Here is a 22,531-nt window from a genome sequence, read left to right as displayed (position 1 = left end):
TGAAAGATAACAATGTTGGCGCCAGGCGAGCCTCATTGGGGAGATCATTCCACAGTCGGGGGGCCACCACCGAAAAGGCCCTCTCTCTTGTTGCCATCCTCTGAGCTTCCCTCGGAGTATGCACTTGGAGGAGGACCTTAAATGTTGAACGCAGTGTACGGGTAGCTTCATGTCGGGAGAGGCGTTCCATCAGGTATTGCGGTCCCAAGCCATGTAGGGCTTTATAGGTTAAAACCAGCACCTTGAATTGGGCTCGCCAATGAAAGCAGGCCAGAATCGGTGTTACATGCTCAGACTTGGCCACTGCATTTGGCACAAGCTGCAGCTTCCGAACCGTCTTCAAAAGCTGCCCCATGTAGAGGGCATTGCAGTAATCTAATTTGGAGGTTACCTCCAAATGTAGTAACCACATGCGTTGTCCCTTGGCTTTAAACTTACCTAGAAAAGAATATCTGTTTAATTAATTAATATCCTGCCTTTCAGCCCAAAATGGCACTCAGGGCGACTAACAATAAAATATAGGTTAAAAACAAAATCTTAATTAAAACATAACGTTAAAACACATACATTTAAAACACAGTTAAACTGAGGAATCCCTGGGTGTGGGGAGGGACACGGCGGATTTCTTTTTCATTTTTGACTGAGATTGCTAAGAATTCTCTTGGGGACCCTCAGGCTTTTCACAGAAATAAAATTTTGAGAGATCCCAGGAGGTTATCATTTGTGGATGTGGGTTGGGGGCTGAACATGCCCAACACTGAGTTTGCCCTTGATTTAGGGGCATCCACTTCTGGTTGACTCCTTTCTCTGCAGGCTATTTTGGGCCTTAGCTAAGACCAACTTGGTGTAGTGGGACGGAGGGGTGAAGATCTCGCAATATTTTTATCACGAGATCTCCCCCTCTGTTTACACGCGGTGAGTGATGGCGTGACGGCCATTTTTTTTCTTAAAGGGGAAGATGCGCACAAGTGCTTGTGCACAAAACATAAGAACTTTTTTTAAAATGTTCCCTGCTCCCCCCACCCCACCCGCGATGGGTGCAATGCTTGCGTCCCGGCACCTCGTGAGGAACTGGGACAAACTGCGGTGCCTGGCCACACATTCTGTGGTCTCAGGCTCAGCCCGGGACTGTGGAAAAACCAGGCTCAAAGGGTAGGGCGAGATCCCAGGGCAAGATCCCTCCCTGATCTCGGGATCCCCTGTGCATCATGTGGACACACAGGGACGATTCTGGGGATTGCCCTGGGATTTCACCCCGGCTAGCTAAGGCCTTGGTCTCTTTGTAAACTCTTTTCCTTCCTTACGTCAGCCATCCTATTGCACATAAGTCCAGGTAAGCAGATAGGCGAGTGAGCTGGTAGATTTTGAAATTGATGGGCTATAAGATTTGATCTGCAGGAGTGGTGTTGGGATGGAATACTGATGCAACCTGGATTTTTTACAGCTTCTCTCTGATATAGTTACGCATTATTGCTGCAATGTCCTATTTCTGTGGCTCTTCAGACTTTGTAGTTCCTCCTGAGAGCACTCATTTTTCTTTTGCAAGTATCATGGCAAGTGGTTTTAAGCTTAAACTATGGAAGAAATAGAAGACCTTTCCATTTTTAGTGGCTAGATTTTAAAGCAGATATAGAATTACTGTAGTTCAGTAATTTTTTATATTCTGAAGGGGAAAAATAGTGGTCTTAAAGTTTGGATAACCCACAGAGAGACTTTGGAGCAGATAAATATTTCTGGGCAAAAAAAATAAATGCTCTAAAACTAGAGTGGACAAAATGCTCAAGGCAGGAAAACAATCCTGTATTGATAGGCACAAGGGGACCAGCTAAGCTAATAAATAGCCCCCTTCTCTCTTGCACAGCTATCTCTCTCTTGTGAGAAGGGAAGTATTTGAAAAGTCACTTTCTTAGAACAATATGAGAGATCAGTCTGTCCACCACAGTCCTGCTATTTGCTGGCTCAGATGACATCCTGTTTATCTTAGTGTTTCCTGTTGTATCTACTTGAATTCTTGAGTCTGGAGAGAATTAAGCACATTGAGGGTGAGAAGAGGCACGGATGGGGACGGAAAAATAATACATAAGGGATTTGAAGAGTGCTTGTAGATCTAAAAACTTTATTCCCCAAAGCTTCCTTTTTATTTTTAATTGCACAGTAAAATGTGAAAGGACCACAGATTACCTAAGGCATTGGATTCTCCTTTTTTATGCTAAGGGAACTGCTAAATTAGAAGCTGTATTGTATATCATGGAATCTGGTTGAGTGATGTGTTACTGAGGGTTTCACACACACACAAGCTTTTGGGGGCAGTAAATATGCAGAATCTGAACAACTAGGGTGACCATATGAAAAGCAGGACAGGGCTCCTGTATCTTTAACAGTTGATTAGAAAAGAGAATTTCAGCAGGTGTCATTTGTATATATGGAGAACCTGGTGAAATTCCCTCTTCATCACAACAGTTAAAGTGCAGGAGCACTCTGCCGCAAAGATCATCTTCTTGGCTCGCCGCTCTGACCATGTTACTCCGCTTCTGAAATCTCTTCATTGGCTTCCAATTCACTTCAGAATCCAATATAAACTTCTCCTGTTAACCTTCAAAGCTTTTCACGGTCTAGCTCCTTCCTATCTCTCCTCTCTCATCTCACACTATTGCCCCGCTCGTGCTCTTCGCTCCTCTGATGCCATGTTTCTCGCCTGCCCAAGGGCCTCTACTTCCCTTGCTCGGCTCCGTCCATTTTCTTCTGCTGCCCCTTACGCCTGGAACGCTCTTCCAGAACATTTGAGAACTACAAGTTCAATCGCAGCTTTTAAAGCTCAACTAAAAACTTTTCTTTTTCCTAAAGCTTTTAAAACTTGATGTTGTGCAGACTTTATACTGTTAGTTTTACCCTACCCTGTGCCTGCTTACCCTACCCTGTGCCTGTTTGCATTCTCTTCCCCTCCTTATTGTTTTACTATGATTTTATTAGATTGTAAGCCTATGCGGCAGAGTCTTGCTATTTACTGTTTTACTCTGTACAGCACCATGTACATTGATGGTGCTATATAAAGAAATAAATAAATAATAATAATAATAATAATAATAATAATAATAATAATAGAGTGACCAGATTTAAAAGAGGGCAGGGCACCTGCAGCTTTAAGTGTTGTGATGAAGAGGAAATTTCACCAGGTTCCCCATATATACAAATGACACCTGCTGAAAATCCTTTTTCAATACAACTGTTAAAGTTACAGGAGCCCTGTCCTCCTTTTCATATGGTCACCCTAGAACAACATTAGTCTGGGAAGCAGTTCTGCAGAGATATTATATTGTCCTAGTGCTCAGACTACAATATTTGGATGTTGGGGAAATGTGACTCCTCTCCTAGCTGGTGAATCACTGTTGTGAATGCTGTGCAAAATGGAGTCGTGCAAACGTGTAAATAATCGCTTGGACGGAGGTTGTCTGTGGTAAATAAGAATCTGCTCCAGGCAATCAGCAATAATGTTTCCACAAACTAGGAGGTGTGCTTATTCAGTAGAGCCTTGCAAATTAAGTGCACAAAAATTAACATGTCTACCAAAATTTAACTTGTCTAAATATTTATATTCATCATTTGTGGTTCTTCAGTACGAAACAGCTTGGGAAGAACTTGGCATTAGTAACAAGACTTCCTTTTCTGATTGTCTAGAGGCAATTCTCATGGAACACAGGCAGGTAACTATTTATAAGTCCAATTTAACTGACTTGCTTTAATGAACCTATAAAGCATTGCTTATGAAACATTAAAAAAAATAGGTTCTGGGTCTTTTGGCCCAAGGTGTAGACTCAGTTCTCCCTGCTGGCATATCCTTAAAATAGGTATTATCCATTATTAAAACGCAGCCTGGTGTTAAGCTTGGCGGAAGCTTGTATCAGTGTACAGTGCAATTTGGATCCCTCTGAGGCAGCTTTCTTCAACCAGTGTCTGTGTTGGCTGGGAATTATGGGAGACATAGGCTATAGCTAGACGGGGCGAAATCCCAGGGCGATTCCCGGGATCGTCCCTGTGTGTCCACATGATGCACAGGGGATCCCAGGAGCAGGGAGGGATGATCCCTCCCTTGCCCTGGGATCTCGCTCTCTCTTTTGAGCCCGCTTTTTCCATGGTCTCAGGATGATCTTGAGACCGCGGAATGTGTGTGGGTGTGTCGCGGTTTGTCCTGCTTCCTTGCAAGGAGCCGGGACCTGCGCACGGGATGCAGAACTCCTCAGGAGCTCTGCGCCCATCAGGGGTGGGGTGGGGGGAGTGGGGAAATTAATTTAAAATTAAAAAGCACCTTTTGCGCACGAGCGTTTGTGCACGCTTCTTTAACAAAAAATAAATGGCAGCCACGATGTCCTCTCCCTCCGAGGTCGTCGTGCGCTACGTGTAAACAGAGGGGGAGGTCTCACGATAAAAATATCGTGAGATCCTCAACCCTTCGTCTCACTAGACATGTAGGTCTAGCTGAGGCCAGAGTCCAGCTCATCTGGAGGGCACCAGAATGGTTGCTTTGAGCTGAAGAACATTTCTCTCTTTGCTTTTAAAGGCAATGTTCTTACCCAATTCCTCCCTTTCCCCTCTAACTGCTATTCAGCATTGGTGTCGAGTAATGGATACGTCTATAATTTACGTGTGTGAATAACTTTCCTGCCTCCAGTATCCGAGGCAGTAAGCCTGTGTGCACCAGTTGCTGGGTGGGATGGTGCTGCTGCACAATGCCCTGCTTTGTTGGTTCTTGGTCGACATCCGGTTGGCTACTGTGCGAACAGAGTGCTGGACTAGATGGAACCTCGATCTGATCCAACATGGCACCTCTTACGTTCTTAAAATGAGCGGTGGCCTCTTTAAAAATCTCTGGCGAAAATGGGGTAACCTCACATTTTTGCTGAAACCTGTATGGATTGGAAAGACAACTCATCAGGACATCAGGAAGAAGTCAACAGGGAGGAGGAAATAGGGAATTTTATTGGCTAGTGGGGGGACTAGGTTTGGAGAAAAAGATGGCCACAACTTTGCATTTACAGCTTTGCCATAGTGTATGCATACGTGAAGAATTTTTTTATTGTCTAAGATGTAGTATCCTCTCTAACCTATCTTATGATGATGTGCACGCATACGTGCACAGGGTGGAGAAAGGAATCTCCCCACCCCCACCCCACGTGCAAAGAATTCAAGGGGACGAATGAATTCAGCATGGACGAACTCTTTCCTTTTACTCCTCATCCAAATCCTTTTAAAAGAAATGCAGTCTTCTTGGCACTCCTTGAATGACCCAGAGGTATGCTTTCCTATACCACTTTTACGTTGCTTTTCTCCAGAAGTACTGCGAAACAACAACATTTCTCACCCCCCTTCCTTTTCTACAAACTAAATCACTATTTTCCATTCTTCAGAGTTGAGCCATGGTGTCCTGTCATAAGCCAATACACATTACCAGCTGTGTAAAAACATAGCTCCACCCTAACAGGAATGTGTTTTTGGCATGCCTTTCTATATGTTCTTCTCTGCCCAATGCACTCTCTCCCTCGCTTTCTCTTTAAAGAACAATGCTGGACTAGAGAGCTCTCTTTTTCTCTTCCATTTAACTACCGCTGCCTTGTTGCGAATCTTGCGGCCTGCCTTGATGACAAGGCAGTAGTCGCATTGGATTTGCTGAAGCCCTTGCTCATTGCTTGTGGTCCTTACTCAAAAATAATAATAAGTAAAAAATAGCTGCTAGGGGCGCCCCGCTGTCCAGTCCCCTCTCGGCCTCTGCTTGCCAAGTGGAACTGCTGCAAACATGTCCTGCGTGAATGGGTGTGCTCATATGGGTTATTGTACCCTGGAGTCTCCCTAAGGGGTACTGGTTGGCCATTTCTGTTCTAAAGGATGGGTCCTCTTAGCAAATCCTTTGTTTTTCTTGGAATGTGATGATACCAGAACACCAAGCAGCTTCCATTTAAATGCTTTAGCGCGCAGTAGTCTCAAATGTAACGGTCATCTCTCTGCCTCTTGCTGATATGCATATGGTTCATCATGTATAGTGGCATTCTTGCCATCACAGCCCAACCAGACATTCTTGTCTTGAGAGGCAAATGCATGATCGCTATTCTCAGGCATGTATGTGTCCTGTGGAAGATCAGTCTGGTTGTTCATAATCGTCCCTTCTTGCATTCACAGGTATGCCTGAATGAGTGGGGTTACAGAATGATTTTACCGTTCCCACCATTTTTCCCTATTGTGTCTACGGTTCAAAACACAAGGACTCCTGGCTACTATTGTCAGCCAAGGACTGCTGAAACATGTTGGAACTGTGCCAAAGATATTACTCATTCGTGAATTGGGTCTTCTAGCACCTGAGTTCAGCATGATATTCTCTGTATCTAGGATCAGGGGTAAGCAACGGATGTTTTGACCTACAACTCCCATTAGCCCTAGTCAGCGTAGTCAGTGGTGAGGGATCATGGGGGCTCTTGACCAGAGCTTCTGGAGGGCCACAAGTTGCCCAGCCCTGATCTAGATATAAGCCATAGAAGGCTACCACCAGAGATTGTAGCTGCTCTTCAATAATTGTCCTTGCACACAGTGAGTTCAGATACCTCTCCATGCCGCCACCCCCCTGTATAGTGCAACTGTATAGTGGCAATACTATGGTGGATAGCAGCATATTTAACTTGCAAATTTAAATCATTTTTAAAATTCATTTTTCTTTATTACATTTATATTCTGCCTTATATAATCCTCCTCTCCATTTTTTATCCTCACAACAACAACCCAGTGAGTTAGGTTGGGCTGAGTGTCTATGGCTGGTCCAAAATCGCCCAGTGAGCTTCCATGGCTGAGTGGGGACTAGAAACCGGATCTCCTGACTCCCAGTCCAACACTTGAACCACTACACCACACTGGCTCTCTTTGAAACCCTTTTTAAAACACTATTGCTTATTTCAAATGAGCTGCAGGAACTATAGCAATTTCTAACAAAATATTTTGAGCATCCGTGTAAAACTACAGTTCCCATCGGGGTAGTTGTCATGATAGTTAAGCTGATTTCCATGTGATTAAAAAATAAATAAATGTTTTACTATAGATTTGCCCCTGGATAGCCTGGATAGCCTGATTCCACAGCCATCATTCCTTGGACAAGTCCTAGGCCTCTTCAAATATCCAACTTCTACTAGACTGCAGAAGCCATTATTGCCTTTGGTGAGGGTGCAGAATGGTTTTCTTTGTCCATCCTAAACTAGGGTGACCATATGAAAAAGAGGACAGGGCTTTAACAGTTGTATTGAAAAGGAAATTTCAGCAGGTGTCATTTGTGTATATGGGGAACTTGGTGAAATTTCCTCTTCATCACAATCGTTAAAGCTACAGGTGCCCTGCCCTCTTTTAAATCTGGTCACTCTAGTATAGCTCCTGCAGCTTTAACTGTGGTGATGAAGAGAGAATTTCACCAGCTTCTCTATACACACAAATGACACCTGCTGACATTCCCTTTTCTATGCAACTGTTAAAGATACAGGAGCCCTGTCCTCCTTTTCATAGGGTCACCCTATCCTAAACGCTTCTGCAACATCACATTCTTGCCTGCCTTCCAGACACCCACTAAACTGCTGCCTACCAGGCAGGCTCTGTGGGTATCATCCTGCTCTGCTTGCACCAGAAGGTGAAGGTACTTGGGTGTGTCATTATGTAGGGTGACCCTATGAAAAGGAGGACAGGGCTCCTGTATCTTTAACAGTTGCATAGAAAAGGGAATTTCAGCAGATGTCATTTGTATATATGGAAAACCTGGTGAAATTCCCTCTTCATCACAACAGTTAAAGGTGTAGGAGCTATACTAGAGTGACCAGATCTAAAAGGAGGCAGGGCACCTGCAGCTTTAACTGTGGTGATGAAGAGGAAATTTCACCAGGTTCTCCATATATACAAATAACCCCTGCTGAAATTCCCTTTTCAATTCAACTGTTAAAGATACAGGAGCCCTGTCCTCCTTTTCATATGGTCACCCTACATTATGGAGCTTGAGAAAGGCTTTTATTTTTGGCTGGCGTGAATCATTCCGTTTCTGTCTCTCCTTCTCTTAAGCTCTTCTTTATGCTTGCTGTTCTTGTAGATCCTGATTCATACACCTAAAGTGGTGGGCTCAGCATTATGTTACATTATGTTGGGGAGTCTGGTGGGTGTGGAGGAACATGGGAGGATACAGATTATGTTCGATAACCCTGGAAAAGTAAGCTATCTTTGTCTTTGCTTCTAAACTTGGCTTTGTTTACAAGATCTGTTATTAAGTGATGATAAACCTTTAAATGACTTCATTTTCAAGGAGTAAATCTGGGGAGTTACACATAATGCAAAAAAACACAAAACCCTCTGGATTAATCAGTATCGCTCTCCTCTGCTTGGTTGTCAGCTCTGAGTAATAGAACATGTCAATGAGAGCTAGGAAACATGACCCACAACGCCCCCTCAACTTCAATTCAGTCTGGTCATTTGCATGTCTTTACATTAAATGGTGCCGTTCGAGTTTTGATCCAGACCCAATTATGCTTGTGGAAATATATCAGCCACACGTGGTGTTATATTTCTAAGGGGATGAAAGCCCCACAGGAGACAAAAGTTGTGTGGTGTGGCAGTTCAAAACAATGTTGGAAGCAAGGATTTCCGTCCTCCCCATTCCGATCCCAGCTTCTCGGAAGTTACTGCATCACCTAAGTTCTTGGTGTTGGAGGAGAGACATGAGGTCACGAGTGTTTGTAACTCTGCTTGACATGTATTCTTGGATGCAGCTCAGTGGCCAGTTTAAAATCCACTGAGTCGCTGGAACAATTCTTTTGTTATTTTCTGTAGTGGCACCCCAGTTGTGGGTTGAGCTTTCTAAAGAGGCTCACCTGATGCTCTTTTCGGCACCAGGAGAAGACATTTATTTTCTGAGGCATTTTAGTTTCTTGGTTTCTGTTTCAAATCTCTACTTTATTTTAAATCTTTGCATTGCTGCTAGGTTCTGTTTGGTTACTTCTTACTGTTGTTTTAAACTTTTACATTGTATTTTACAATTTTAATTGTTGTGAGCCACCCAGAGCGCTTCGGCCATTGGGCGGCATAGAAATGAAATACATACATATATGCATGCATGCATAATAAAGTAGTGCCTCAGTCCTTTTATGAACAGTGGTGTAACTAATGTCTGTCTATACCAGCCTTCCCCAACATGGTGCCCTCCAGATGTTTTGGACTACAACTCCCATCAGCATCTGCTAGCATGGTGAATGATCAGGAATGCTAGAAATTTTAGTTCAGAACATCTGGAGGGCCCCAGATTGGGGAAGGCTGACACCGTGCAGTATGAAGAGGAACTGTCATTGCCATTGAACTATGAGGGAGAAGTTTTTCCCCCCTGCCCCATATGTTAAGCAGGTGCCCCATGCAAGATGATCTGGTGCCATGAGGAGTCAGGAGTGTGCTTTATGCCCTTCACTTCTTTTCTGACTGGCTGTGTGAAAGTAAGGGGCCAATTTCTCCTGGCAGAGGAGGGAATGTCCTGTATGATAAATGGGCAGGAAGGAAGCATCATATACCTGATAGCAGAGGTCCAACATAGGCCTTCTGTTTCACTGACTCCAGTATCTTGTGGTGTCTTTAGGTTTGGGATATAATACTGAGTTAATGTGAATAAATGCAAATTACTTTGTTGTTTTGAAAGAAGCCAAATGAACTACCTCTATAATAAGCCTGGGAAAGCCCCCTGGTTGAATTAGACTGGGCTCAGGCAACACAATAACCAATGGTGGGTTAAATAGTCAGTGGTGGGTTAAATAGTCAACAGTTGGTTATTGTGTTGTTTGTCGGGACTTTTTTATACCACAGTTGGTTATTCGGCTGAAATAACAAATGCAAATAACCACCACTGAGCAGAGTTGATTATTTCAACAACCATTGGTTATCATGTCGTGCGTTGGGCACTGTTGACTATTTCATCACACACAGTTGGTTATTTTAGGCGTCTACAGAGTCATCTCAGTATTGTAGTGGAATCCCGTCATTCCCCTTTTTGTAGTATATTTCTCCTCATCTCAAATCTGCTCACCTGCTGCTCTGAAAATAGGACTTAAATGTACATACACTTGTAAAAAAAAAAAGACCTGTTCATTTGCCCTGCTCTGCCCCTGCCTTTCTCAGTCTTGCCTTCTAAAATGGCCACTTGAACTCCTGACAAATATGTAGTAAGAAAACCTGGGAAGAAGGAAATAAGATTCCTCTAGAGAAGGGATTGCCAGCTGGCAGTCTGTGGACCAGATCCCAGTGTTCCTAACAAATATTTATTGTATGGAATGGAAAGTTTCAGCATTGTAATGTTTTGAATTTTGTGTGCAACGTCCTGTTTTGAATTTTGCGTGCAACATCTATGTAAAATATAAACTTACTTATTCATATAATTTACAAAGACCCTTATCTATCTTTTTCAATTTTACTGAATTACTGACTCCTGCAGTGGCAAGTTCCACAGGGTCAGAAGCTATTTTCGCTTTTATGAATTACTCATGTGGATGTGGAAGTTTTGAAGGCTACTTCAAGTAGCAGATGATCCTGCTTTTCACACCTAACAACTTCTAATTTGGGCTTGGTAATGTTTGTTATAAATGTCTAATAAACGTTAGTGTTTTTATGTGAGCCACTTTGGAGGACAGAAAACAGCAGATAAATAATTTCATAAGCAAATGAAATAATGCCTTCTAGCAGTTGTTTGGTTGAGTCAGTGTACTCAGATGTAGGTTTTTTTTAAACAAAGAGAGGATGGAGAATAAGAGTTATGTATACAGCAGCAACTGGTGAACAACTTTCCAGTCCTAAAAGCAGAGTTGGTTCCTTCTAAATATTGTAAAACTGCTTTGATTGCATTTAGAAGAGGGAGGAAATTCTAGAAATAAAACAAACAGGCCATGGCCTCAGCTAGACCCACGGGACAGAGGAGTGAGGATCTTGCAATATTTTTATCGCGAGATCTCACCCTCTGTTTATACGCAGTGCGCGACGACCTCGGAGGGAGAGGACGTTGCGCCTGCCATTTTCTTTTTTAAAAAAACACACACCAGAAGATGCACACAAGTGCTCGTGCACTCAAAGGTAGTTCCCTGCTCCCCCCACCCCACCCCGATGGGCGCAGAGCTCCTGTAACCGCAAGGAGCCAGGACAAACTGCGACACCTGGCCACACATTCTGCAATCTCGGGATCAGCCCGGGACCGCAGGAAAACCGGAAAAACCGGGCTGCAAGGGAAGGACAAAATCCTGGGGAAATGGAGGGATCATCCCTGCGTCATGTGGATTCACAGGGATAATCCCGGGGATTGCCTCGGCATAAGCCCTCGTCTAGCTATGGCCCATGTTTCTTGCCCATTTTTGAATCTTCTGAAGCCAGTAAGCTGAACGATCATAGTGCTAATTCTTTCCTTTTCACACACCATGGATGCTTCCAGACGAGGCTTTTATTGTGCAGACTTCCCTCATTTACCGAATTTTACAACGCTTCATCTGGAACCCTTCTGTGTTTTCCTGCCACTTCTTCTGCCGTCTTTCTTACCACAGAAAATCTTTAAGCGGGGGGGGGGGGGGAGCTGCAATAGCTGCACAATGTCTTTTGATTGGTAGTACTAGATGCCATTCAGCTGGAAGCAAACCCATGTCTCCTCTCCAGCTTTGAATGTCTAACATGCGGCTTCCAGACAAGGATTTATTGTAGAATAGCCATGGCTTGTTCACTCACATTTTAAGCGATGTCCAAACATCATCTTTGCCTATTTGTAATTCTCCTGTATTTTCACCGTGTTTCTTCTGTGATTTTTAATGGTGGCAAAATTTTGACTTTTTTGTTGTTGTTGAGAAGGATGAAAAAGTAACAGTCTCCACAGGAGTAGATGCTCATAGCTCTATTCTTCAGTCTCTTTTAAAGAGGTGTGGCTTTTATGTGGCCAGTGACCTATCAGGCAGCTGAACCTATCATAGCTCATCACAGAATCAGTATAACTTTTGCAGTGGCTGCCATTTTTATGAACCATTTATTTTATTGATCTTTTAAATAGTGAGTGATTGCACTCTGTGATTCATGGATGACTCTTATGCATGGCTGCTCAGCAGATCTGTCTGTAGGACATAAGAAAATGCTTAAACAGATGAATGAGGTCCGATTAGTGAGGTTCTATTCTAGACTGAAAGGTTAAAGTCTTTTTCCAGCTATGAATTAAAAAAAGTTGTAATGAAATATCCCTTAAATGTAAGGTCATTGTAGCACTATAATGCCATAATGCAATATACAAAATGTAAAATTGATAAAGTTGCTTTCAGATCACCGCTGTTTTAGCAAAGGTGGTTAGTGGCAGTGATAGGAAAAAGCCGCAAAAATGGTTTTTCTGGAAAGATTAATTTTTTAAACAATGATTAAAAGTGGAGTCCACTACAAAGGATATAATGAATGTGTGCTAAGCTGTGATAAGTTCTGCTCACTGATAAGCCACTGCCCACATCAAAGAGCTCTGGTATGGATGGAATATAGTGGGATATATACACGAAAAATGCACAATATCCCCGGATAAAAATCGATCGCAATTGCAATCCTGCTGGAAGCCTTCAGTAGAAGAACAATGGTTTTGTTTTTAGCAAGAGTAGCCATTTGTCTGAAAACACCGAACTTCTATGTCAGAGGGTAGGAGAGTGATTTTGGAGCCTAGGCTTCAAATCCTATCTCTTTTTTGTTGTTGTTCGTTGTGCTTTTGTTGGGAGGTAGCTGAGATCATATTCTTGCAATCAAATAGTTTTTTCTTGTGCTTGTACCTCTTAATCCTGCTTGCATCAGAGTGCAAGGCAATTGCACAGAAGCAGAAGTAGTCCCCCCCCCCATCCCCAACCCCTCATTCTGTTTATTATCATTTGGCTGCATTGTTGGGATAAGATTATAATTTTTTCCACAACCCAGTGGAATATGAATACAGACCTGTTTGCAGACCAACTTTATGGTTCTTGTTTTTGCTGTTGATTTTCCTTTTTCAGCTATTTATATCTAATACACCTTGGCAGAGCACTCAGTTCAACAGCAAATACTTTCTGCATTACAGTTCAGCTGAAACGTCTTGTTTTTGTCCTGTCCCGCTTCATGAAAAAAATAAAATAAGGGGAAAATAGCAAACAGATGAAGCTGCTTTGCAGAGCTTCCCTGCTGAGTGTTATTTCATCGAATAAGGAAACCTTTTCCAGTGTCCTTGTCTATATCCTATACTAAATAGAGCATACGGTGTAATTTTACTTATTCCTTTTGTGTAAGAAGTCAACAACAGTAGCAGCCATGTTACAGTCTCACAAACGCTTGCATCCTTTTGTAACTCAAAATCAGTACCTTGAAGTTGCATGCTTAAACTCCTTAAATCTCTTGAAGGGCTAAGCATCCCAGTGCTTTGCATATGCAAGCTCTCAGGTTCCAGTATCTGACATCTCTGGGTAGGGCTGGGAAAGACCCTTGTCTGAAATCCCAGCCAACTGCTGCCAGTCAATGTAGTGGTCCGCAAGCTCCATTTAGATAATCTGCAGAAAGGTTGCTGAACAGTCAGCATCTGTTATTGACTCTGCACTTGGTTCATTTTTTCTGACAATGGGCCTGTTCAGACAACACGGTAAGCCATGGTTAGGCTGCTAGCCCTTTTGCACTAAATGGTTATTGAGCATATTTAAACCGTGGATGTGTAGCCACCATGGTTAGGAATGGTTCACATGACATGCTAAGTCATGGTTTGCATGATGCACTAAGCCATAATATTTAGGTTAAAATGCTTTAACCACTGTGGCTTAGTGTGTCGTCTGAGCAGGGTCAATGGAGATCTAGGCTGTTTTGACCATGGCTGGATTATTGAACAGACCAACAAAGCCCTGGCTTTAAGTCTCTCCCACACTAGAGATATTGACGAGGCAGCTGGACAACCATCTGTCAGGGATGCTTTAAGGTGGATTCCTGCATTGAGCAGGGGGTTGGACTTGATGGCCTTATAGGCTCCTTCCAACTCTACTATTCTATGATCTATGATTCTGTAAGTCTTGGGATTTTCATAATATAGCAGTCTACTATATCCCCACCACCACCACCAACATTTACTGGTTCAAGAGGCCCTTCGCACGAGCCTCTCCTTGGACATGTGTTTGGATTTTTAGAACAACCCCCAAAAGCCCCCCCCCCCTGGCAATTTTCAAATGGTTTGTAGTGAGAAAAAACTTTGAGAACTCCTGTCCTAGGCAACACTTCTCCCCTTTCCCAGTTTCCTTTTTTGCCTCTTAGATGATGTTTGTGTAGACTGGCTACTAGGGAAAGGAGTGCCTTCTCTCTTATCAACCTTCCTGGTCACTGAGGTCATCAGAAAGGATGCTCCTGGTAGTTCCGCATGGACCGGAGAAAATCCTTAAGTGGTGGCTCCCTTTCTGTGGCACTCCTAGAGCTCAGGCAGGCACCAACATTGTGTTGTTTTGACGCCTGCTGAAAACATCTTTATTTCAAGAAGCCTTCCTTGATTGATCAGTCACAATTGATCAGTTTTACTGGTATCCTGTCTTTAAAAAATGTGGTGTTTTATCCTTTTTTTATCTTTTATTGTTCACCATTCCATAATCTTGTTTAGATGTGGAGTGGTATATAAATGTTTTAAATAAATAAATGCATGAATAAAATACTGAGCTAGCTAGACCAATGGTCTCAGCTTGCTATGTTCCTATCTTTAATTTTGTTCAAGAGACATGTGCAGCCAAAGGGGAAGCTAATTGAGTTTAAAGTTGACTTTTCGAGACAAATCAATTAGTGCAGCTAAATGATGTCACTTTGTCAAAATTAAACACAAGTGACAAGTTCTGTGCCCAGTTATTATTCTCGCAATCGAATGAGATTTGTTGAAATGTTCATGTGCATGCTACAGTCAAGTAAATCTTCACTTAAAAGACACTTTCGTTGGGGTGAGTGAGTGTGGGAGGTGTGAAATACAGCTATCCCGAGGTGTAGGTATTTCCAGGTTAATTTAATTGGAAGAAAATGTTTGTGTGAATGCCAAAGGATTGACCATATTGACCACTACCTTTCCTAGCAGGCCATAATCTAAGGCACCAAAGGATTGACCATGTTGACTATTAAAGCTGAAATCCTACACACATTTACCTGGAAGTAAGTCCCACTGAACTCAGTTGGGTTTCCTTCTGAGTAGTCATGCATAGAATTGCACTCTTAAGTATGTGGGATTTCTCACTTTGATAGTGCTGAGGTTGTGATAAGTGATCCTTTAAACTCCCACTTTCTATAATGAACGGGTATCATGCAGTTGTACTGTTGCTGACTAGAAATTGTTTCTTACCCTGCAAAGCAAATGTTCTTACCTTTATTGGCTCGAATGTACAAGTTCCTCTGGAGTAAGATGTTTGAGTGTTGTCGTTTAGTGATTGTGGAGCCTCTGGTTCAAGTCCTCAGCTCACTGGTGCTGGGTTTGGACAACACAATAATCAGTGGGAGGGTAGAAGAGGCAATTGTCCATTGTGTTGATGGTTGTGTTGTCTTGGGGGCAACACACAACGGGTGCACAACTCACAGTAAGTTATTTTCTGGAATTAAGCAACAGGGAAAAACAATGGGCTGCTCCATTGCTTATCCAGAGACCCATTGATTAACATGTCGTGTGGCTGGCTCCGTTGCGTAATCTCCCCCAGCGAGTGCTCTATTCCAGAAGGTCATAGAGTTCTCTGGCAGGAGCAGCTGAAACCACCCCGGCCGCTCCTGTACAGCCAGCAGAACTTGTGTTGGGATAGGGCTGGGAGGAGGGAGGAAGGCGCACTAGCCGCCCAGAAGGATGCTGGGACTTTCAGATGCATGACAGGAGGAGGGGCAACATATAGTGTGGAAGTACCTCTGAAATAAGGTACTGCATGTTGCCTATTCCTTCCTCCGTTGCCTAAAGTGTCATCCGAACGTAGCCTGGGGGACCCTGGGCCAGTTAGCATCTTGCAGCCTAACCTACCTGACAGGGTGGTTAAGGGGATAAAATGGTGGAAGGCGTGGTGAGTACTATCTGTGCAGTCCTGAATCACTTGGAGGAACAGTGGTAAATGCGATGTAAATGTAAATGCGACTTACATAAGAACTTGTGGCAGACTGTGGTGAGCCCCTTCCTGCTAGCCAAGCAGATGAGCACAATTGGCAAACTATTTTTTGTAGGCACACCCAGAATAAAACAAGTCTGGCAAGTACATCAAGAGGTTAAGTTAAAAATAATTGTATTAGTTTGGGGAAGTCACAATTTCCTTTTCCCCCTTTCCCTCTTAATTTAAAGCAGTATAGTTGAAAAGTTTGTGCAGAATGCACTGGATAGCCGCAGCTCTGGCTTTTGCGTGCCGCGCTGTTTTGCCGCTCTGTGCTAGACTCTGGCTCCCTTGTTTTATTATGGCCCTGCTAGGAAAATTGTTGCTTTAACGTGTCCAAGAGCTTTTTGAAGCCCATCAATCTAGCCCATTTACTTAATTCCATGCAGGGCTTTGTTTCCCCAAGTGCTGTTTTAGACATCTGAGATTGGTGGAGTGAATAACTGAGTTTGGATAATGGATTCGAACAGCAGCTTATTGTGTCTGGTGGAACAGTCAAACAAGTGTATCTTTTTGCCTCTTTTCATTGGGTGGCAAGCGGGGTTGTGCCAAGAACAGATGTAATGTTCTACCTGTTAACAATTCCCTCTTATGATTAGCAGTGCCTAATGAAGCTGCACGGATTATAAGGATGAATACATCAAAGGCAGGGCTCCTGCCTCTCATCAAAGGATTGGTCCATTTTGGTTGTGTCTTGTTGTCTGTTTTTTTAGGCGTCCTGAGAACTCAGTTGTTTAGAACTTTTGGTTGTGTGATGGGCTGTTCCACCAAAATACACATAGATGGAAGGTATTGTCTTTTATCATGTTGGTATTGGACTGACGAGAAAGAGATAAAAATGACGAGTGTGCCTGAGATATACACCCAGTCCAAAAAAACCTTCCGCATGTATTTATTTTTATTTTTTAATTTATTATTGCATTTATATCTCGCCTTTTCTCCTCCAAGGAACACAGGGGGGCTTACATAGTCCTCTTCCTCTCCAATCTTGATTGAGAAGCCCTAGACGGTGTGGTTGGCTATAGGCTCTCTGGTAGGGTGACCATATGGAAAGGAGGACAGGGCTCCTGTATTTTTAACAGTTGCATTGAAAAGGGAATTTCAGCAGGTGTCATTTGTATATATGGGGAACCTGGTGAAATTTCTTCTTCATCACAACAGTTAAAGTTGCAGGTGCCCTGCCTGCTTTTAAATCTGGTCACTCTAGCATAGCTCCTGCACCTTTAATTGCTGTGATGAAAAGGAAATTTCACCAGGTTCTCCATATACACAAATGATACCTGCTGAAATTCCCTTTTCTATGCAACTGTTAAAGATACATGAGCCCTGTCCTCCTTTTCATATGGTCACCCTACTCTCTGGAGAAAGCACCAGCCTAGGCCTATTGGGTGGCCATCTTGGGCCTCTAGCTGCCATTCCTTACAGCTAGAGAGGTACCTCAGTAAAGGTATTAATTTAATGGTGGTGATGGCTTCTTTTCCCTCATTCAGTTTAAGGTCTCACCAGAGCCTGAAGCCTCCACTCTGCCACTTGACATCTCTAGTCAGTCTTTAACATTTTGGATTAAAATACTTGAAGCAGCTGGAATGCTTAAAGTCCTTCACGTTTATTTCTTTTGGCCTTTCTGTTAGTCTCGGTGGTCAAGTGCTCTTGTTGAAGGAACAACACCTCCCTTCCCCCAACTTGACAAATGAGCCCATGCTGTGTAGCAAATAGCCTTTCCCACCACACACAGCTCCGATTGCCTGGGCTATTGCTATCTCCTTAATATCTGCGGATTTCATTAAGAGCTTTGAATCCGGGGCTATAGTCTTGCAATAGACTGTGGTGGGTGGGGAGGGAAAGGAGACTAGAAAACCAATTTGTGGAGTGGTAAATACGCTTTTAAATTCAATAGGAAACTAAAAGAGCCCACTCTGCTGCAAGAATAGCAGTTTGTTACTATAGTTTGTGCTGAAATCCTGTCTACAAAAACCTGTAACTTGGTCTCCTAGAAACAGTTAAAGGAGATTGATTTTTGAGGTCTTGTCCATTTGAAGCATCCCTTCCCACCCAATTAATTTTTTCTTGTCCTTTTCGGCAGAAATGTTTATCTTGGGGACCATGTCTAGTGGCTCCCCGGTATCATGCAAACTCATTTTCTTTTGTTTCACTTTACTTTTTTTTTATTGTTTGGAAAAGGAAGCATTCTGTTTTAAATTGCTTCCTGAGATGATGGCTATGCCAAAGGTTCTGTGCTCCTGTTTCAGGATGTGAAATGTGTTAATATCTTCCCCTTTGGAGGCAGGCACCTCAGTCCAGGCCAACTACCAAGCTTTCTTGAGCAGCGGAATACAATAACAAATTATTATTGTGACCATCTAGTTCAACGCCAGCTTACACTTCCTTATGACCTGGGCTTGAGTAAGACCTCTTTTAGCATTTATTATACTTCACAGTTTACAGGTGTATGTCTGTGAGTGTGAATTGAATCGTTTTAAAGTGTAGAAGGTCCTGTATGTGTCTAGTTATTCTCAGGCCTCACTTAGACCTACCTGGTCTAGCACCACGGAGGGGTGAAGATCTCGCAATATTTTTATCGCAAGATCTCCCCCTCTGTTACATGCCGTGCGCGATGACCTCGGAGGGAGAGGACGTTGTGCCCGCCATTTTGTTTTTGTTTTTGTTAAAGAAGAAGAGCGCACGAATAGTTGTGCGCAAAAGGTAAGTTTTTTTAAATTTAAAATATTTTTTCCTGCTCACCCCACCCCAGATGGGCGCAGAGCCCATCTGAGGAGCTCTGCGTCCTGTGCACGGGTCCCGGCTCCTCGCGAGTAACCGCGAGGAGCCGGGACAAAACGCAACACCCACCCACACGTTCCGCAGTCTTGGGATCAGCCCGAGACTGTGGAAAAAGCGGGTTCAAAGGCTAGGGCAAGATCCCAGGGCAAGGGAAGGATCATCCCTCCCTGCTCCTGGGATCCCCTGTGCGTCATGTGGGCGCACAGGGACAATCCTGGGGATCGCCCCGGGATATTGCCCTGTCTGGCTATGGCCTTAGACAGTGGACAAATTAATTTGGGTCAATCTCATGTATTTTCTGCTTGTCGGATGAGTTTTCAGCTATAGGTCTGTATGTTTCTTGAACATATGAACACATGAGCCTACCTTATACTGACTCAGAGCACCGGTCTATTAAGCTCAATATCTGAGTGGCAGCACTTCTCCAGTGTTTCAGATGGGATATTTCTAGCATGCCTGGAGATGGGCAGGGACTGAGCTCTGTCACTGTGGTCTCTCCCTGAACCCATAGTGTACTGCATACTGCATTCACAGGCTCTCCTGCTCCTGTCCAGGAATGCCATAACCCCCATTTCCTATGCCACTTAACATCTGTGGTACATAGTGGCCATTTTCTTTGGCTCTATTACGTTACATATCTTTTCCCACCAGTTTGGAAGGCTTTACAGATTCATGGAGGAGTGGCTACTAGTTCTGATGGCTATATGCGATCTCTAATATCAGAGGTGATGTGACTATATATACCAGATGTTGGGGAACTTGTGTGGGAGGGTGCTGTTGCATTCATGTCCTGCTTGTGGGTTTATCATGGGCATCTGGTTGGCCACTGCGTGTACAGAATGCTGGACAAGATGTACCCTTGATCTAATTCAGCATAGCTCTTATGTTCTCAATTCTGGTTCATCCTTTCTATAGATATGTGTAGCCACAGGAAGTTCTTTATTCTGGTATAATAGAACACATTAGTGAAGCAGCAAGTCTGTATGGTTTCTGGAACCCATCTGTTTCAAGAAATTAAAGAGCTATGGTCTCAACGTCTCTCTCTCCCTCTCCCTCTCTCTCCCCCTCTCTCTCTCTCCCTCTCCCCTCCTTCCTTCAGAACATCTAACAATTTTCCTTTTAATGGAAGCTGATTCATATGATAACATGAATATAGTATATATGTCACTGCCTGGAAATTGCAATAGAAGATAAATACTAACTAAAAAAACAAACAAACTCCACACTAAACTCAGAACGAAGCCTAGGTTTCTCCAATAGGCCATTCTATTTTGGACAAGCAGGTAATTTGTCTCCCAGCAGAACAGTACTGGTGTGTATGCCAAGACGGATAGGGTAATGTCTGACTTCTGTGCTTCAGACTAGACATAACTGTACCAGATCTCTCTTTAATCATTTTTACCCGTTATAAACGGATGGGACGTTTCATGGTGCCAAATACTTTTTTTTTAATGGCTGCTAAATGAATTTTTGGAACAAAATAGAAGTTTCATTTTTTCGCTCTCTCACTACAAAATCCTTGTTTATGGAAAAGCAAATTGCTCTGCTCGTGTGCGTATGTGTATTTAACTTGGTACCTCAGGGCTGATTCCTCTATTTGTTTTTGAATGGCCTAAACTCCTCACTAGATAAATTTACTGGTCAGTTTTATAAGATTTTCTTACCAATACAAGATTAAGGCTGAGGCTTATGACAACAGGGGAGAACCCTGAGAAACAGCAGGCTTTTGACAAGGATGATTTTGTGCTAGAAAGGCCAGGAACATTGTCTTCATGGGTAAACTAAATAGAAGGAAGCGTATTTCTTTTAAATGTGGGCCTATCCCCATCACATATAAAGCAGGGACCTGATTTAGACAGTAAAAAGGGTGAAGGGTGCTGAACTTGGAGTCTGTTCAATGCCCTGTTGTCTTCCAGTATGGGAAGGAAAACTAGGGATGCTTCTAGACAGAGGGCTCCTACACTAACAATCAAAAGACATAGGCCCGGTTTGCACATACACACCATGGGGGGAAATAAGCCACAGTGGATTATTCCCCCCCCTGCACGCGCCATGGTGATCTGCTAGATAAATAGACTGTGAGGAGGCACTTGGTTTAGCACACCTTATACGTGTGACCCCTTTCTTTTTAAATACAATCCCAGACCTGTCAACATTTAAAACTATGTCTGCCACTATCACATCTAGTTTCTCCTTGTGAGAGAGCTGGTTGACATGATGGGTAGAGTCATCTCCATCCATGTTGGGAAAGAACTCTCTCTAGGATAGATTGTTTAAATTGGTTATTCTGCTTGGTCCTGATGAAGCCTTGTCTGTGGTTTTGGGCCTTGTGCGTTTAAGGAAGAGATAGATAGGAGAGGGTGATTGCAGGAAGGCAACACAATGATAAAAAGTATAAAATGCGAGAGCAATGAATAAAGGGTGGGGGATTTGGGCATGTTCAGACCTGAGGAGGAGAGAGAGCAGTTTTTCAAATGGGCTTAATCTACAGGAAGGAAGATTGAAGTTAAGTATTATGGAAAGCCTTTCTGACTATGAGATTATGCAAGAGAGCATGTTCCCAAGGTTGGTCTTAAAGGCTTTAACAATGGAAGGGTTTAAAGAGGAGCTGGAGAAATACCTTCTAGGGCTGATTAAGGTATTACTAATCCATCTTCAGTGCAGCAGGAGCAAGCAACTAGATCGCAGGTTTTCAAACTTTGCCCTAGTTAGTAATTAAAAACAGCAACACAGTTTTGAGCCTTTCCAATGTAACATAACGGAGACAAGACAAAGACAGACTGATCGCCTGGTGACATTCATGCTTATCCTAGATCTTGGAACACAGGAAGCTGCTTTATATTGAGCCAAACCATTGGTCCATTTGACTCAGTATGGTCAACTTTCCAGCGGTTCAGGCAGGAGTTTTCCTGGCCCTATGTGGATATGCCGGGGATTGAATCTGGGATTTTTACATGGAAAGCAGATGTTTTACCACTGAGCCCTGGCCGTTCCCTCCTAGAACTACTACAAAGTTCTAGGAGGCCAGAAGTTTCTACACATTTCTATCCAGAACTTTCTAGTAGGCCAGAACTTTTTACATACAACGTAGAATGAGGTGGTATATGAGGTGGTAGAATTATGGACTGGACTGTTTGTAGACAAATTTCCTTGATAATGTGTGGTCTGAGGAGGGGAAATAGGCCAAGCTGAAATTTCCTCTTCTACAGCTCTGAAAGGTTCAGGATCGCTGGACTCCTTTGCAAATGGTTACACTCTGTGCAAATACACTGCAGGTATTTGATATATGGCATGAAAACATATTTCCTGAATCAACTAATTAGTCCTGGTGGTTTTGATGACTGACAGTAGAAAACAGTTGCTTGACCCAGTTGAAGCTTGCAAGTTGTGAGTCCAGCTGCTGCCTCTCCCCAATGAAATCAAAACTGAAACAGGAAAGGGCTATGGAGACAAAACTGTGCAAGCCAGAGGTAATCAGGAAGTCTTGTCCTTTTCAGCCATTTTACTTTGATGAACTTTATCGCACATTTTCATCCCTCCCTCTCTATATAACTTCATTATTCCACACTTCCAGGATGCCTGACAAATTTCAGCTTTGGGGAAATAAAGTCCAA

General features: G+C 43.2%; 1 protein-coding gene across 4 annotated transcripts in view; it reads left to right on the top strand.

Annotated features, from left to right (window-relative positions):
• The window catches only part of LRP1 (LDL receptor related protein 1), a 360,219-nt gene that overhangs the window by 22,886 nt on the left and 314,802 nt on the right, over positions 1-22,531 (top strand). The window lies entirely within an intron of this gene.

Source organism: Elgaria multicarinata, chromosome 3, assembly GCF_023053635.1.
Source record: "Elgaria multicarinata webbii isolate HBS135686 ecotype San Diego chromosome 3, rElgMul1.1.pri, whole genome shotgun sequence".
Taxonomy (NCBI): domain Eukaryota; kingdom Metazoa; phylum Chordata; class Lepidosauria; order Squamata; family Anguidae; genus Elgaria; species Elgaria multicarinata.
This window is presented reverse-complemented; position numbering and strand designations above follow the sequence as displayed.